We start from the raw sequence: 18,528 nt of genomic DNA on the forward strand, positions 1-18,528 counted from the left end.
AGTCTGCTGGCCTTCCCTCGGGCCTTAAGATACTTCATTAGCCTCTCTGAGGACGATGAAGTGATCAAAGTATCCAAACAATGCTGGGATGAGATTCAAGGTAGTAAAAGAAGGTTGGCAAAGGAAGTAAGAAATAAATTGTCCGTTATTAAGAACCTCCATTCTAACAGTGACACAATTACGTCCGGTTCCCCCATCCCAGGGAAACTAGTTTCGAATGAGTCTGCAACAGTGGTGCTCAAGACCAATGACCTGACCTATTTGAGCAAGAAACTGTCTTTCAGTTTCTCAAATTCTACTCTAGGCCAGGACATTGTCTTTCCATATTTGATGCAGTTACCAAACCCCAGCTTACGGAATGAAATCTTAAGCGCTAGAGTAGGATGTACTCCAATCCATTCATCCCGCCCATGTTAGGCCAAAGTCCATGATAACATCGGTCTCTGTCCCTGCCCCCTGAATGTAAAATGTTCTCTATTGCATATACTTATGGACTGTGTTTTTTATCTTTCAAATTTTATAAAGTTTTTAAGACCCTTATTTTATAAATATGAAACTCTCCAAAGAAGGAAAGCTGTTGAGTTGTTATCAGAAATACGTTATTTAGATGTGGCAGTAGGAATTGCTCATTTTTTACGGTCTGTCAAACAGAGGTTTTAATGATGAACTGTAGTAGGAGGGGGGTGTCAGTTAGATGGGGTTAAATCATCCATTTTAACTGTTTCATGTATTTTTAGCATGTTCTATGGACAATTGCCTAAATAAACTTGTTTTTCTATATACTTAACTGTACCACCTGAAGACTGGATCACAGTTGAAAGACAATTCAAATGTGGTGCTTGTACATGCGCACTAGTTCAGAGCTACAACTCCTTTGATTCCGATGTGAGTTTGTTCTCAGAATGCAATTCCTTAACTGGTGTTTGAGAACTAATCTTCAGCTGAAAAGTTCCATTAAGGAAACTATTTTTTGTTAAACACCAAGTGAGTTTTAATTTCTGACAATCTGCTTATTGTTTTCGGTTTACAAGATAGAGAATAGGATAGAACATATAATCTTGAGTGAATGTAGAGTCCTGGCTCGTTTTGCCAAGGCGTTTAACTCCTAACATGAAAGGAGATAATTGTAAAATCTCTGGCCATAATGAGTTAGGTGGGTTAATTCACTTTCAGTGTGTGTTTTCTGCCCTACAATATAATTAGGGCTCCCGGTTTTATGGTATTTCGTTTTTTAACATTTCCATCTGTATTTATCCATATTTATTTTTGGGTAATTTTTTCTGTATTTATCCACATTTTATTTTGTCACGAGCAAAAAAAAGACGCTGTAGCTAGTATTTATTCACATTTATTTTAAAAAGCAATGCACGCTTGGTTGTTACAGGTTCAGATACATTTATGTAGATGGGTAAATGGGTTACTGCTTTTAACCCCTTCGCTGCCAGGCTTTTCCCCCTCCTGTGCCACGCCCTTTTTTGGCTATTTGGGGTAGTGCGCGCTGAGGCCCCTGTAACTTTTTGACCACATAAGGTATCCACGCCAAATTTGCGTCCTTTTCTTCCAACATCATGGGGATTCTGAAGGTACTCAGGGTTTGTGGATTCCCCTGGAGGGGTCACAGAAATGAGCCAAAATACAGCAAAATTTAGTTTTTTGGGGGGGAAATGGGAAAAACAGGCTGCAAATGAAAGCTTTTGAGATTTTCCCTGCAAGTGTTATCAAAAAAATGTTTGTGGGGCTGAAATAACAATTTTCCCAGCTTTTAGGGGATACCAGACTTTTGTCAGAAACCCAAACTTTTTTACACAGTTTTGGCATTTTTCTGGGACATAGCCTATTTTTGCTATTTTTTGGGCTTTCGACCTCCTTCCAGTTAATGGTAGAAATGGGTACAAAAGCAATAATGGATCCTGGAAAGCTATACATTTTAGAGAAGTAGACAAAATTCTGAATTCAGCAAGGGGTCATTTGTGTAGGTCCATCAAGGTTTTTTTTATAGAAACTAACAGTTAAATATAGGATAAATTGAAAATTTGTTGAATAAAAAAGACTTTTGTGTCAACGTTTTCACCTGTAACTTCTTCTAATTATGACAGCTCTTTGAAAGCAATATACCGTTACATCCGCTGGACATTACTGGTTGTGGGGATATATAGGACTTGTAGGTTCACCAAGAACCCGACGAACCCAGATCCAAAAACTGAGCAGACACTTGCAATGGTTTTTTATTATGTACCGGGTATATAGTAATTATTCTGTAAAAATGTGTACATGGAAAATCGGTATGAAAGACACCTATGTATTTCTGAAATGGGAACAAAATATAGAGTTTAGAAACAGTAGATATTTGCACATTTCCGAAATTGGTAATACTCATACTAGCATGAGAATTATCAGTCATTTTTTAGAATGACTTCTTTTTTACACAATGTCTTTCATTTGGAAGGCAGAAATGCATCGAAAGCCAATAGGTAATAACAGTTCCTTTACAAATCTGAATTACCCTAAGTCTCCCGATAAAAACGGTACCTCACTTGTAGGGGTAGGCATAGTGCCCACGACAGGAAATGGCTCAAAACCCAACGTGAACACACCACATTTTCACAATGCAAAATTACCCTTTTTTAGCAAAGTGCCTAGCTGTAGTTTTTTAACCCTAGCTCTGCCGGCACCTAGGGAAACCTAACAAACCTATACATTTTTGAAAACTAGACACCCAGGGGAATCCAGGATGGGGTGACTTGACTGCCTCCCACCAGGTTTTGTTACCCAGAATCCCTTGCAAACCTAAAAAATCAGGCGAAAGAGGGGTTCAAATCAATAAAGATCTGGAGACTGCTTAGAGTGATAGGGTTGGAACAGCGACCTCCCATTCTTATTTTCCTGTTTTGTGACCAGTAACCTAGCGAAATTTGGTTGAATTCACTTTAAGGGGCTGCCAGGACTCTACTTCAATCACAGAGCTGTTTAGGTGGGGCACTAAGGGTGCCTTTATACGAGGAAGACATTACTGTGAAGGCGAGGGGCTGTGAAGGACACTCCTGATGGTGTTGAGGCGAGATGACTCAACACCATCACTGTGGCATGGGGAAGAGACCTGCACCACTGTGCAATGGGTGAGGCGTGAGCTCTTGGCATCTACCCGGTCACCTGAACCAGAGGGTGCCAGTGGTTCTCAAAAGAGCAAATTCTGAAGGCAACTGTGTAACAACAATAAACATGCAGGTGCTGCAGGAAGCTGACTGCCGTTGTGCTTGAAGTAGAAGAGGAATGTTACATGTGCTGTGAGGAGACTGCACCAAAACTAGAACATCACTGCTGCTACCCACAGTGAGCATTTAACTTGTCTGTGTTGTGGCTTGTCCTGGGCCCATAGAAGAACCCAAGCCTCAATACCACCAGGACAGCGTGCACTGTGACTCCAATGCAGCCCCCTCTTCACTGGTACTGCTGCTACAGAACGGAAAGACAGATGCCAGCAATCTTAGCAAAAGAGAATATCACCAGCGCTTGGTGGGACCTGCTGTATGAACACCACCAGAGCAGCATGTCACCGCTGACAGTGACACCAGCAGGCATCCTTTGCTCACAATGAACTACATGAACTTTACCAGACAGAAGGGACCGTGACACTGAACCCAGACGAGGGAGTAAAAGATGAACTGCTGGGATTATTGAGTGAGCTACAAGAGCTTCCCTGTGGCCACAGAGACTCCCCTTCGCTGGACATGGGCAAATGCATGTTACTGTACCTGAGGATAGAGTGGAAGCTGCTTCTATTAGTATCCATAAGGCAATGGCCTCTGTTGATTATCCTCTGTATTTATAGTTGTCTGAATAGTAATAAAGTCATTGTACTGGCTAGACAGTGGTTTATTGACTGCTGTTGAAGGTTGTTAGGTGTTGAGTTTCTAACACCACACCACCTCCCTGAGAGTCAACTGCTAAATGGATGTACGTGGGGATCGGTTTTGGGTCCAACAGTAGGGTGAAGCTCCAGGACACAATTGGTAAATTGCTCTGATTGACACAAACTGAGCCCAGTAATCCTTGATTCCCCTGGGACTCCGATGGAGGTTCCCAACTTCACCAATGTATAGCTGCTGCTATACAGTAGTTGGATATGTGACAATGCCATGTGTATTGTAACATGCTGCAATTGGTGGTGCTGGTTTCCATTATTTGGGGGGGGTGAATATTTTGCCTCTATTTTGCAAGGCTAGACTGAAAATGTCTACAACACAATCCACCCTTCTGGCTTGACCAAGGCTTGCATCCACACAGCTAAATGTTGGATAGCTGCCATCTTGAGCTTGGCAATCGTGGTGCATATGCAGTTGATGCTGGTATGGTACCACACCGCAGAAAATCTCAGATCTGCAATTGGTTACTTATCAGAATACCTGTGCATAACGGGTAGAGACCATAAAAACATATGCAGGAACTCAATCAGCATTATTCGACTTATCATCAAACCCAGGATCGGTTTGCTGTTAGGTTCCCTAATAGCTGTCATCGGGGAGGACTAGCAAACGTTGTTGTTTAATTTGTATTTAACACGAATTGCCTCATGCATTCAAATACAATTTTAACATGTCCATGCATTTGTTCGGTTTCCTTCTCCAACTTGTTTTCGTCTGACTCTGCAGCTGATTTTGTCCATTTGCTTTTTCCCTTTTAATAAAGCAAACTTCAGGAAGCACCATGTAGAAGTGACGACGGGAAGCACGGTCTATTGTTTTGCACCCGAGAGTACTTCTGCAAGGCTGCCCGGGGGGTTGCGCAGCAGCCCCTCAACAGGGCGGCTGCCTTAGTGCCACAGGAAGGCACTGGAGTCGCCAGTCTAGTTCCCTGGGCTAGGTCCAGGGAAGACGTCCGGCCGACCTCACTTCCGGGGAGGGGGAGGGGACAGGAGTACTTAGGCTGTTCCCTGCCCATCGTTCGGCCTCTTGTCCCTCGCCGTCTCGCCTTGCAGGTCGCAGCTCATCGTCTCGCCTTGGTTGCACGCCGCTGGTCGCAAATCACCGTCTCGTCCTGTGAGAACAGTGAGTCCGCTTGTCAACCTTCCCCCGCCCCGGCCCTGTCCCTGGGCAGCACCAGGTGACGGGGCCCCGTGGTACGGACTAGGCCTGGGCAAAAATTTCGTTCCGTTCGCGGAAATTGCGATAATTTGACATTTTTGCGTTCCGCGGAGAGCGCGAAAATGTCAAAAATTCCGGTTTCCGCAGCTTGGCGATAATTTGTTTCTTGCTCGCGCTGTAAAATGATACATTCTCGCGCGCGCGCGATCGCCTTACCTGAATCCCTGCGTTCGCCGACAAGTTTTCTTGATCCGGTCGCGTTCTCCATGAGATGTTGTATTGTTTTTAGCCATTTGCGCTGTCTCGCGACAGTTCGCGCCCGCAGTGACGTCATGCGTCGCGCGATCACGTCTTTCTTCTCGCGATCATGCACCGCGAGAACAACTCAAAACAAGATGGCCGCGCCCGCAAGCAACCACATGGGTAAGTTGGCGACCCGCAACCATGCAGAAAATCTCGCGAACATGCCGGAAAAAAACTTCCGCATCTTTGCGATATTTCTGCTTGTTTGCGATAATTTTAAACATTCTCGCGATAATTTGCGAAGGTTAATTCCGCAAATTCCGCCCACCCCTAGTACGGACTACCACGGGTGGGGGGAGGGGCGAGCATCGAGCGAGCACCCAGGGCCTGTGACTTGGCTTTCTCGTCGGGCGGCGCGTGTGGGGCCGTAGTATGTCTGCGGGCCGTGGGATGGAATGGTGCAGGGAGGCGCAAGCCTCGTGCGTGCCCCAGGCGGCCTTTGTGGCCGGGCGTCCTGATCTATGTGGCGCGAGGGGGGGCTCAGCAAACCCGAGGCCGTCGGTCGTCGTCGACTCCCCCCCTCCCCCGCCCGTGTGAAGCGCAGCGTGTGCCTACGGGCGGCAGGACGCAAGGCAGAGCCCCTTAGCGTACGGTGGCAGAACGGTTGATGCCTGCGCCATGCAGGTGAGGATGTGGTCCATCGGTTGCGCTGCCGCCTCTGGCGCAGGACACCAGGGTTCGAGCCTCGAGGTCTCGTCCACACCCGGTGATGCGTGGCTAAATCACTTATCTCCCAGTGCCTGTACATGTAATGTATATACGGAGCTATGCTAAGCGCGCCAACACCTTGGGCAAATAACCAATGTCCCAGTGCCTGAATGTGTAATAGATATACGGTGCTTGCAAAGCGCGCCAATGCCTTGGGCAATTCACCAATTTCCTAGTGCCTGAATGTGTAATGTATCACGGTGCTGGCATAGCACGCCAATGCCTTGGGCAAATTAACGATCTCCTAGTGCCTGAATGTGTAATGTAAATACGGTGCTATGTAAAACGCACCAATACCGGGGCAAATTACCGATCTCCTAGTGCCTGAGTGTGTTATGTATATACGGTGCTGGCACAGCGCGACAATGCCTTGGGCATATCACCGATCTCCTAGTGCCTGAATGTGTAATGTAAATACGGTGCTGTGTAAAGCGTGCCAATACGTGGGCAAATAACCGATCTCCTAGTGCCTGAATGTGTAATGTAAATACGGTGCTATGTAAAGCGCGCCAATACCGGGGCAAATCACCTAATCTCCCAGTGCCTGAATGTGTAATGTAATTACGGTGCGATGTAAAGCGCGCCAATTCCTTGGGCATATCACTTATTTTCCCAGTGCCAGAATGCGTGAAATACGGTGCTATGGAAAGCGCGCCATTACCTTCGGGTCGAGTTGTGCGGGGGCGGGAGGGGGGCGCACCAGCTAGTGTGCGAGGCTGCTTCCCGCCCCCCCGGCGGGGAACAATTAAAGCGGGCATCGCATACCGCATTGCTGTACCGCGGCGGGCAGCCTCCCGGTTCCGTCTCACACAGGCCATGAATGTGGAGGGGTGGGGGGGACATCGAGCGATGCGCTCTCCCCCATCCCCTTCTTCTACCCGCGGTCTATGGCGTCTGCCACTGGGTTGGCAGGCCCCACCACCACATGCGCCTAGGCATTTCAGAAACAGGGGGGGTCGCGGGTCCTCTCGGGAGCGGGGAGAGAGCCGGTCGGCATGAGGGTGCCCTCGGAGTCACCTGAGCCCGGGGGACTGCTAGTTGGTTTTGCTTCACGGCGCTCAGTGTATACAAACCTTCCTATGGCTTCGCGGGTATCGCAGTTTTACCGCTGCAATGTCAGCGTTGAAATTCTAAGCGTCAATCTAGCCCTATGATACGCCTGTAGTGGCGTCCATGTGGTGGGCCTCTCGGGGGGAGGGGCGAGGTAACAGGGTACAGCGCTAGGCTCGCACGGGCGGCGCTTGTTCAGTTTACTATTGACCAGCCTCCCCACCGTGGCAATCCACAAAGGGGCTAAGCTTCCTCCATGCCCCCCATGACGCGGGGTGGTCCCGGCTTCCTGCACAGAACAGACGGTACAGTGGTAGGTGACGGGTGCTTTGAATGTTTTTGGGGTGCGAGGTCCCCCCCCCCCTTCTCTGCGGCTCCTATCCTTCGGGTCGATCTCGCGCTAGATAACGTAACGTTGCACGCCCCCTGTGACTGTGTAGTCACTGTAAGAGTAAGCCTTACAGTAGGGATGCCGGGCGCCGAGTGTTCTACATTCAGTGGGCTGCGGGGGGCGTGCCTCGGCTTCCCATGGTCACCAGGCCTCCCGGGTGGAGGTACAACGCACGGCTGGGGGGGAGGGGGGGTGCAGTGCCCCGTGGCCCGAACTGCTGACTTTGGTGCAGGAGACCAGGGATCGAGCCCTGAGGTCGCGGCCACAGCCTGTGATTCTGGGGAGTTCCCCCGTGACTGAATGTAATGTAATTACGGTGCTCATGCCTGCGCGCTCTCCATCAGGTCTTCACCGCGTGCACAGGTTCAGCATTTTCTTATGGAGATGGAGCTTCCTTTAACAGGAGCCAGAGCACTCCTATGAAACAGCAGGCTTTCTCATCGTGTAGATCTACGGCATTTTCTTACCGAGGCTGGAGCTTCCATCGACATAAGCCACAGTGTTCCGGTGATGCAGCTGGCTTCCTCCGGGTGCAGATGTACATGGTGGTGCACGGGATAGAGCGGACGAGGTGCGTGGCTTGGGGGTTTCCCGACGCTGGGATCGGTGAATGGGGAGGTTTAGAACCTAGGCTCTAATTTACAGCCTCTTCTGTTTTATACCACTCTGTGAGAAAGTTACCCTGGAACTTTATAAAGTGCTGCACTGGACTACCCATGCTTATCGAGCATCTAATTTTCCTGTGCTGTATTGGACTGGGTGGTTCCGGGTGCGCGGCATTGTCTTTTTTTATGCGGTCCTACATGCTTCTTTGGTGGTCATGCGTTGCGGATGCTTACCAGGCGGTGAACCATAGCTAATGTAAATATACTGGGGGAAGCAAGGGACGGCCAGAGTTGCCCAGGCCTCCAGTGTTGAATAGGTCAGCCTGCGGTGGATAATGCAGTGGTGCAAGGGAGGTATAGGTTTAAGGGGCTCCAAGCAAACTGGCGATCATGTGCTACGCACTACACCTGGGCAGCATGTGCGCATGAGACCAGCTCCGCGTAGGGTAGTCTCAGGTATTTACAAGACAGTGAAGGTTTACCAGAGACTTAAATTTGGATTGACTAGTGGATAGTCAATACTCCGGGGGGAGGGACAGATACATTCTCTCCCCTGCCACATACAGCCACAGTGATACACTCCTTACTTACTTGAATCGTGCAGTATGTCTTCGGATTGAATCACAGCGTGCATCCCTAGGAGCACCGGGTTCTAGGTCTCCTCCAAGACTCCATAAGTAACGGCAGGACAATCATTTGTTCGACCAAAAATATTTTAACGGATTGTGGGCTGGTTGCCCAGCGCCAACCTATAAACTTGCATGTGCTTCACTTTGGTTGCCCGGTAATTGATGAGTGAGGCAGTTGAACCGATACCACTAGGGCTATTGTGACGGTCTTTTTGTGTGATCCTGTTGAAGGTCAGAGTACCCTGTTTTGCAGGACTGTGTGTTTCCCGGATGTAGGATTTGGCTCGTTGGTTACAGTACGCTTTCCTCCTGCCCAAGCTATCCCTCTAGCCTTGGAGGGGGGGGGGCTGGATTGCCTCATTTGTCATCTTGGAGTGAAGGGATATAGAGGCGTGTCTGCCCTCTAAGTTTGATTGCCACGTTTGCTGCACTTCATTGACAGAGGTTCAATGTCTCCTGACAAGTGCTGCTTGCAATTTAGTTTACATTAGTTTGGTGAACACACTATCTTTTCTTTGCGGTCAGAGAACATAGATGATGTGGTTGGATTTAGCATTTCATGCCCTGGGACGCTTAGCGGTAAGCCGGCTAGCATTAGGCGCAATATCGTTATCCGGAAGGGGGATGCAGAGGTCAGTCTGTTCGGACATAGGCTCCGTCAGTACGGGAACCCCCTGGGTTAAGGCGTGCACGGCTAGGGTCTGAGGGTAACCAGCAAAGGCTTGCTTCCAAGGTTTGTAAAGCGGATCAGAGGGGCTAGGCTGTGCTGCAAAGCACCATGCATAATATATAGGTCACAGGTTTGAAAACTAGGTCCAGGCACAGTTACTATTAGGTTCTGATTCCTATACGCCGGCACACCATCACGTATATTGTTCATTCGGGACACATGTTACACGTTTCACCGACCCCCTGACAGGGGACCACACATTTTCAGCGATGTAATTTGCTATGGGTCAAGAGGGGCGAGTTGTGGTGGCAACACGACACCGGCAGCAGGTAGTGCCGCCAGGCGGCAAGGAGTTGGAGAGTAAATGGGATTTGAAGGTCCTGCGGGATGCCGGCCACCTGGCCACTGCAGGTTGTTGAGGGGGATCTCTAAGGGTTGGTAGGGGTCGTGACAGAATACACCGGGACTGATCAACAGGCGGGTATAGTGGTCCCTACCTCATTTCACATGATTCTCCCTGTTGGGTCTGGCTAACGTCATCGCAAAGGGCTTTTAATTATCAGCATCTCTTGTCTCAGCCTTACTGTGAGCAACATGCAAGCGGTCTGGGCATCAGTAAGATGGGGTGAGCGCGTCCGCTCTCGGCGGTGCCTGTGATTCCTGATGTGACTCATGGGGTCCTAGTCTTGCTGCTAGGTGGCTGATGAGTGTTGATTACATAACTGGTTGCGATGGATGAGGAGGCAGAACCTTGCAGCACACTCGGCTAAGCAATATTCCTGGCGATTGGTTCTGACCCCGGCCGAAGAGAGAGCCTCTAGTGCAGGGCCAGAATCATTAGGCCAGGCAGCATGAGAAAGGTCTGTTAGGCCCTGGTAGAAAGGTGCATGCTAAGTAGTCCTGAAGGCCCGCCCCCCGCCCTCTGGCTAAGTTGGCATGCAGGGGTCACACGGGGGACGGAGCTATCAGCTGCCAATTTGTTGAGCATATAACCAGCTTGAAAGTCGAAGGGAGGTTGCTGAGTTGTCCTAGCATGTTTGTTTCGCTTCAAGGCCAGTTGGGGTTACCGTCCAGGGTACGGTTAAAAAAAAAAACTTCGACAGGTTGCCCTTTGCTCATGCAACACGGCGATAAGTGATAATGTTGTGGAAGTGAACTAGGTGTCCTAGAAACTCATTAGATCTTGCAGTCCCGCCATTGCAGAATTTAGATTTGTCAACATTCTTTTAGGAAACAATTATTAGCAGGAAGGTATGGTTGTGGGTTCGGCTCAACAGTAGTAAGGGAACTACATTCAGTGTCAACAGGCTATGTGTACCATCAATAGCACCAGCAGCTGTAAAGCTTCTATTTTCGCCCGGGACTGGGCTGGCAATGTCATCAAACTTTGCAGCCAGACACGGAATAGGCAAAGACATACCTGTGATGGTGCAACGTGCACTCAGCAGTAGAGTTAGCTGAGTGTCCTCATGCCCTGGTATACCGTCAGGGATAAACGTAGGTTAGGGGCTAGACACGAACAGGCACTGTCTGTCTGCTGGGGCGGGGAGTGTGCCAGTGCCAAGAGGGTGCGGGATGCCTGGTTAGGGCTGATATGGATGGGAGGGAGCACTAATACGGACAACCACAAGAGCACATTTTTTCAGTCATAGAAGGTTAAATTGATAAGGTGATGGCTTGGCACCAGTCGCTTCAGTTATGGGCATTTTTCCTGGCAGTGTCAGCAAACATTCAGAATGCAATGTTGGTGGTTAGCCTGTTGTCATGCCTTTTCAGAAGTGTTTTGGCGCAGGCATGGCCACGCATGGATTAGATGCCTGAGGTCTGCCCTGGGATTCATGTTCACAGGCAGGTGGAGCGGCAGAACTTAGAGGGGCTTGGGTCCGACCTCCGGTTTCAGGTGCAGATCCTGGTAGGTTCACTTAGTATCCCGTCCTTGAGTTCGATGAAACAGGTACCATTGATTTGAGTAACGGTAACGAGTAATTTCTCCCGCCCTCCAGCACTGGCTGGCCGCTACGCGGGTTGTGGAAGTTGCCTTCCAACGGGGGCGATTTGGTCCATATGATTGGGGGAAACCCCTGGGAAACACAATTGGGCTACAAAGTATCAGGAGAACAATTGGCATCCCCAGTATTCAAAATAGAGAGGTATTTTATACGTTTCTCCTCTGGGTCACTCTGTCCTGCCTTCTCCCTGGTATACTAGCAGAAGTTTGGGAGGGCAAGGCTTCACATTGGGTGGTGACTGACGGAATGCGATGGACATACTCCGACTAGTGCTAGACTCAGACAACGGAGTGAAAGATGAAGTAAGGCGGGCTTGTCAACTCTTACCTCCTCCCGCATTGGCACTTCCTGGCAGGAGTGGCTTGTCAAAGGCATTGTTCTTCAGCCATGCAAAGGTAACATTGGACCAACGCCTAATTATAGGTTTCAGGTCATATCAGTCAAAAATCCACGGGGAGTTTAGAAAGGATGGGGGCACCTGTCCTGAAGGGGCATGCTGGCCTCCGGTCCTGTATGGGCTAAGACTTTTTTTGGCCGGACCTGGGAGAAGCCCGGTAATCAGCATGTTGTAAGTAAAAAGGCCTACCTTGGTGGGGCCCCTGGTAGTGACTGTGGCCACTCCCAAGGCTCTGGAGGAGTTACAGGGCGATCCAGAGTCTGCAGATACGAAGGGGTACTTCATGCAGCAGCACAGCGTGGTGCTAAGCCAGGATACCCAGGGATGTCTTAGCTTTGTCCCCTGGAAGAACTACGGCGCCTCGTTAGTCCTACGGGCGGTTGTGGGTCTGAGCAACCGGGGGCTGCCATGAACGCTCCGCCCACCTCTTTCGGGGGGGGCGTGAGTAAGCGAGTGGACTGGTGGTCCACGGATGGGAGGGGTGGCCCCTCCCAAGATTTGGTATGCACCAATTGGCGACTGCCACGGTGTAATTTAGGCTTATCAGACGGGCAAGCGGCATAGGGGTTGGCCTGCCCTGGGATCGCCCGTAAGATAACCCACCATGTTTGCATATTGGTTATGCTAATAAACCTGCAGCAATATTTCTCCACTTACAAAGTGTTGTGTGGTTTATTGATGTATCATGTGTGCATATGTGACTACCATTGCCGATATTGGCACTAAGCTGCCCTTAAGCTTTTTTAAGTTACGTGTCTTGCCTGTCACCATGGACTGAACCACGCACATGTGTAAACATATCTACTGTGTCCTGCCTGCACTCTGTCAGTGCTTCCATGTTCCGTAACACGAATGGATGCTGCATGTAGTGCGCCAAAAAGCCGCAGTTCTCGTGTGTCTGACAGATGGTAGTTATTGGAATACTGAACAGCTCAGTGCTCAAAAAAGTGGAAACAAAGGCAATCAAAATCTTTGTTAAATTCAATATTGAGTATGCTTTTGATGGGGCCGGGAGTGCGGCGTCTGGTTATATTGCTCTCCACAACAATCGCCCCAAGTGCTGAAGATAGTAGTAACTCGACGTCTCAGCAGTAATTACACGGTTGTCTTTTCCCCTTCCCAGCTAGTATGATCGGCGGCACCTCATCACTGAAGCGCGCGGGGCTCGCACCGGATTGGTGGGCTGTGTTTATTATCCGTACTGATCCATTGTAGGCGAGAGGCAGTGCATGGGCTGCTGGGCGGCGATTGGCTGACACTCCTCCCCCTCTCTGCTCAGCACACTCCAGACGTCAGAGCGTGGCCTGTGCTGAATTCTGAAGCAGCCCCATTTCCATCCATTCATGAAACCGTTGTGACGTCAGCAGAGTCCCTGGGCTCAGTGGGCTGCAGGATTGTGGGGGTGGAATTTCCTTGTTCGTTCCCGGAACCCTCAATTGTTTGTCTCCTTCGCACCCTTTCGATTTGCAGTCTTGACTTCTGGATGGGAAAATAGAGGAGCATGTGCAGGAATTCCTCAGCCTGGTGAGTTCGCATATTCCCATCTCTTTGTTTTATTTGGAAGATGTGCGGGGGAGGGGCGGGAGGTGTGTAGTGTTCGTGCTGAGCGTTGAAGGTCGGATGGCGCGTGCATCTGTGCGGGAGGGATTACTGGACCAGAAACTGATGCAGAGGAAAGGAAAAGGCAACCTTTGTATTTAGGAAGAATAGACACCGCAACACATGTGCAGCTGGCATGGTAGCTTTTCACCCATATTTTGCTTGTGGGCATTACAGAATGCATTATATGCTTTACAATGTAATGCCTACGTGTTACGTAAACCCGCATCCCGTTATAAAACAAAGGGTCACGTTATGCGAGAAGCCTAAAGAGGTTGGACGAAAGCCCTGGTTCTTCGATTGTTTGGGATACACAGTGAATAAAGACGAGCTGGGGTGTGGGTTAGCGAGTGCAGACGTGGTACTTCTTGCCTGGGCACGGTATGTGATGGCAAGGCTCTGGCGGGCAGTCGCCCCCGGGGGTAGGAGAGGCAAGTATACTGTACCCTGCACTCATTCTGCAGCGAGTCTATTTATTGAGCCCATCGTCGGATTCCCGTCTTCATGTCAGAGGTTGAAAGTAAATGTAAATCAAAGAATATATTGAGAGTTCATCTGTTTTTGCGTAAAGTACAATAAACTGATTTCTGTGCAGGATACGCGGCGGGGGTGGGCATGCTCGCGTGCATGAATTTTACATAACGCATATGCTTTTGTCAGCAGAATACTCTAACACTTTAGCGCGGCTTTATATAACTTTCGGCAAGATTAAACACATTTAAAGAACAGAGTTGAAACATTTCCGTTGCTTCTGATTTCAAGGAAGTTACTCTTGGTGTAAAGAAACTCTTTAAAAAGGCAGATGCTGTAATCATCTCTTGAACGGTGCCACGCTGTCGGCAAACACTTTCTAATTGGAATTCAAAAACACCATGGACTGCATGTACCAGCGTGCTCTGGGAGAACTCCGGCTGCCCCCACCCCTCCCCTAGCCTTTTGAATGTTATACTCCTTCGGGAATCATTTGATTGACAAGACATGGGGTGTACCTGCTCGCTTTAGAGTGGCAGTTACCTGATATACCAAAAGTGGCATTTTAAGCACCCCAGACCCCCGTGCTAGTTTTTTGCTGACGACGGGCGAGAACCAGGAAACACCTGCCCAGAAATGGGAGCACTGGCTGTGCCAAGCTGCAGCAAACACTTTTCTATGTGCGACGTGAGTAGTTCAGAAACGCTATGGACTGCGTATACCATAATGCAGTGGGGGAGGGAGCTGCTGTTGACTTGCTGCAGTATGACCCCCCCCCCACCTTGATGTCGTGGTCTTCTCTTACCAGTATACTTGTGTTCCCTTCACCTGTGCTGGGTTGTTATGCGGGCTGCAGTCTGTCTTAGTATTGCATAATGTTCTAGGTGAGAAAGTGCCACTAAAAAGGAGGAATCGTGTCGTTCAGCGCAAACCGTGCAGGCAAGGCAGTGTATTGCTGGGCTTTACAAGGGATGTGGTGAGGGGAGAGGTTGGCACCACGTATGACTGCATGCTTACACGCACAATTTATGTATGGTGGTTAGCATGACGTCATTTGTAAATGGTTCATTAGACTTACCTGTTATTTGCAAGTGATTAGAAACAACTGTACATGCTGTCGATGGTATTCTGAAAGTGCTAATGTGCTGTGGAAGGACAGTGAGAAGTGTGGGGGCACCTCGAGGAGACAGTAGCAGCAAAGGAAAACGTGAAGTAATAAGTCACAGGGCGTAACTCTGACGGGGCTCTGTGACCTCATCCTCAAAGGAAAGGATGGGAGAAGCTCAGAAGGAAGATGGAATGAACGGGGCAGGTGAAGAAGTGGAGGCCTGTAGGCCTGACGCGACGGAGGGCCAGTGAGACATCGGAGGACCAGGTATATTGTATGAGGTTAGCATCCTTCAGGAGAAGAATGACGCCTTGACCGTGGGGGTTCGAGAAATGAAGATGTGGGAGACAGGATCTGAGGAAAGAAAGAACCGTGAATACACAAACCAATCTTGTTGAGCGGTATCAAAAGGAAAATGGAACAGAGCACAACAAGAGTAATGCTGGACTTCCGCTAGGCTTAGGGCAGTACAGATGTTGTTGGCGCGGGCCAGCTGTGTGGTCCCAGTGGTACATTTCTGCAAACAGATGTCTGGTTTTCATACCCTTCTACGAACAGCTGTCATTCGGCACAGTTTTTTTCTCCACAATTTCTCCTTGATGTTTATTAGTGGATAATCAGAGTTTAAAATTGTTTATATTACTTAATAATAATAGTTATTTTTATTTACTGTCCAGTGCCACTGACTTGCCTTTTTGTTGTCCAGGGGCTTTTACTGCTATTACCTAATTCAGTGGTACTCATTTTAGTGACCTTGGAGGTAAACATCGCTCACTGTCCCTGCCGGAATAAGAACGTCCGACGTGCCTAGCCATATACCTTATCAGCGAGTTCATTACAGGCTCGTTGTGCGGGGGAGGGGGAGGCAGATTTTTGTCTTGAAGTTCTGTTTTTGGCATGCTTATGAATTCAGGAACCTTTTATAAATCACATGACTCCCGGCAAATAGACTATAAGAATGTTAATGTACTATTTCTTGTCTTTGTGTCACTTTGAGTCTAAAAAGTATGCCCCAGAGTCCTGGACATTCATCAAATACATTTCCATTGGTGATTTACTTCAAGGATTCTCATTTCCATTTCAATACATGAGGTTTTATATAGCGCGAACAATGCTATTTTATAGCGTCAGAGCGCTGTACAGTGCAAAGTAACACAGAATGTACATGGAGTGAATCATATGGTGATATCAAAGCACTGTACAATGGAGAACAGCATGGAATCTACACAAAGTAATACATAGAGTCACAGGGTGATGCCAAGAGGCAAGACTACATAGTAATGCAATGTACCCATACATTGTGGTGGACGGGGGATGATAAGAACATAGCTGGTATTGTCAGAATGAGAAACTATGGAATGTCACACAAGAGAAACAAAGACAAAAGAATCCCAAGGAACAACTGGATTCCTGGAGGTAGGACGAATCGAATCCAAGAGGAAAGGGGCTATTCAGTAGTTTAATTTCTTCTTCTTTCTTGAAGAGGGTTCTTGATGGGTTGGTCCTGGTCTCCAGGGGAAGACCGTTCCAAATTTTTGGAGCATTTAAGTTCAGTTTTGCCACACGCATGCTCTACAGTTAAACTTTACCGCAGTGTTCAAATCTACCGCTACCTCTACACGGGACGAATGTGGCATCTGGATCTGGTAGCTAGGAGTCCGCCTGTGGCACAGTCCAAAGCTGGCATGCTTTTCGTTGATAGAAAAAGGACTTGCACAAAATCTGAAAGTGGGAGAGAAATGATATCAAAAATGTTAGAGAGGCACGGGAGAGCTGTGGCTGGCATCGGTATAACATTAGAGCATTTAAAAGGTATACACATTTTTAGTCAGTAGTGATCAAACATATGTAGAGAATAGCAGTACAGATGTAAGGTACATACTATATATATATATTTGCAATACTTATCAGTTTTGGGAAATAGGATGTGCTGAGTTCGGTTAGTCATGGAGGAGACATAAGAGCTCATTAAAGCTCTACATGGCGTGAGGATTTGATATGAAGTGCCTGGTACTGGGTGTACCGCACTGGTTTTATCCAGCTGAGCCCAGCAACAGCACAACGGTAGTGCAGCAGTGGCACGTCTTTATGATCAGCAGACATGAACAAAGTGAGTGATGTTCGCGTCATTTTAATCGGCGATTCTTTCGTTTGGCTTTAAGGGTTTGTAATCGTGCATGGGTGGAAAGGCATTCTGTATTCGAGCTGCATTCTGGGGGACGTGCACTGAATTGAGGCATTTTTCTGAAACAAGGTGTTTCGAGAAGTAGTTTGGATTTGCTTTTTAGGCTGCTCTTTTTTTACTAGACTGTTTCAGCTGCTGTTCAGGGTGCTGAATTAAGGTGTATCAAACTTTTTGTAGAAGTGGAGCAAGATTCAGCTGCTACTCGCTATAGGGAGTAATCCTCTTGAATGTTCCCTTCCTTTCACTTATTAGCCTCGCTGCACAGTGGAGGACGGATTTCAGAGGGTTTCGGTGGGAGTTGTGAAGTCCGGTTATTAGAGAATTGCCATGTTTCGTGGGATATGTCACTTGTGTCAGTATGGCGGTTTTGAAGTCTTGTTGGGGGTGAATGATGTGATTGAGCAGCTTCAGTTGAAATCTATTGCCCTTCCTGATTTCTTTCACATGGAGGATAAGACTGAGGGAGCTGTCCATGGTGATGCCCGAGAATTTGGCTATTTACACAGTCTAGGGCAATATGTTTAGGGCCTGTAGCTTTGCTATCCAGTCAGGAGAGAGGGACTCAGGTCTTTTAGATGATCGTAGCAGGAATTCAGCCCTTTGAGGATTAAGTTTGAATACCATCTGGAACATCCTTGAGCTTATGTCAATTAAGCTAGAATGTCAATATCATCTGTGCCATACGTTTTGAGGTAAAACAGTATATGTTCCACATACTGATGGAAGTCAGTACCTGCTTTGGGGAATATCTCGCTCATGGGTTCAGCATTGAAATTGAATAATAGGTGGGCTGGGACAGAACCTTGTAGTACTTTGAATAGAACAGCTGTGGGATTGGACGGAGAATCCCCTATTTGAACATATTGTGATCTTTTAGACAGGTATACTTTGAACCAGCAAATTACCACTTATGTTTTTTTTACCAGTATTTAGCACATCTGGCCTCTGGTGCCCTGTATGTATACCTCTAATGCACATTTTCTTAAAGCCTATTCGTTTAGAAAGCCTATGCTCAATGGATCTAGGTTTACTTACACTGAGCTATAGCATGAATCCCCTAAGTGCGTCTAATCATCGTCTGTTGATCTTAGTGCCAATATCGGCAACTGTTGTCACATAACACATAGTAAGTACATAAATAAACCACACAACACTTTTGTAAGTGGAGAAATATTGCTGCAGGTTTATTAGCATAACCAATATGCAAACATGGTGGGTTATCTTACGGGCGATCCGATCCCAGGGCAGGCCAACCCCTATGCAGCCTGCCCGTCTGATAAGCCTAAATTACACCGTGGCAGTCGCCGATTGGTGCATACCAA

The 18,528-nt window shown here is 48.1% G+C and overlaps 1 protein-coding gene across 3 annotated transcripts in view; it reads left to right on the forward strand.

Annotated features, from left to right (window-relative positions):
• The window catches only part of MAP3K13 (mitogen-activated protein kinase kinase kinase 13), a 408,282-nt gene that overhangs the window by 109,246 nt on the left and 280,508 nt on the right, over window positions 1-18,528 (forward strand). The window contains exon 1 of one of the 3 annotated variants that reach the window (XM_085648732.1): window positions 13,238-13,367. The exons of the other annotated variants lie outside the window; for them this stretch is intronic. The gene's annotated coding sequence lies outside the window, so the exon portion shown is untranslated. Of the gene's footprint in view, window positions 1-13,237; window positions 13,368-18,528 lie in introns of those variants that run through there. 3 annotated transcript variants of the gene reach the window in all.

Source organism: Triturus cristatus, chromosome 3_2 (assembly GCF_964204655.1).
Source record: "Triturus cristatus chromosome 3_2, aTriCri1.1, whole genome shotgun sequence".
Taxonomy (NCBI): Eukaryota; Metazoa; Chordata; class Amphibia; order Caudata; family Salamandridae; genus Triturus; species Triturus cristatus.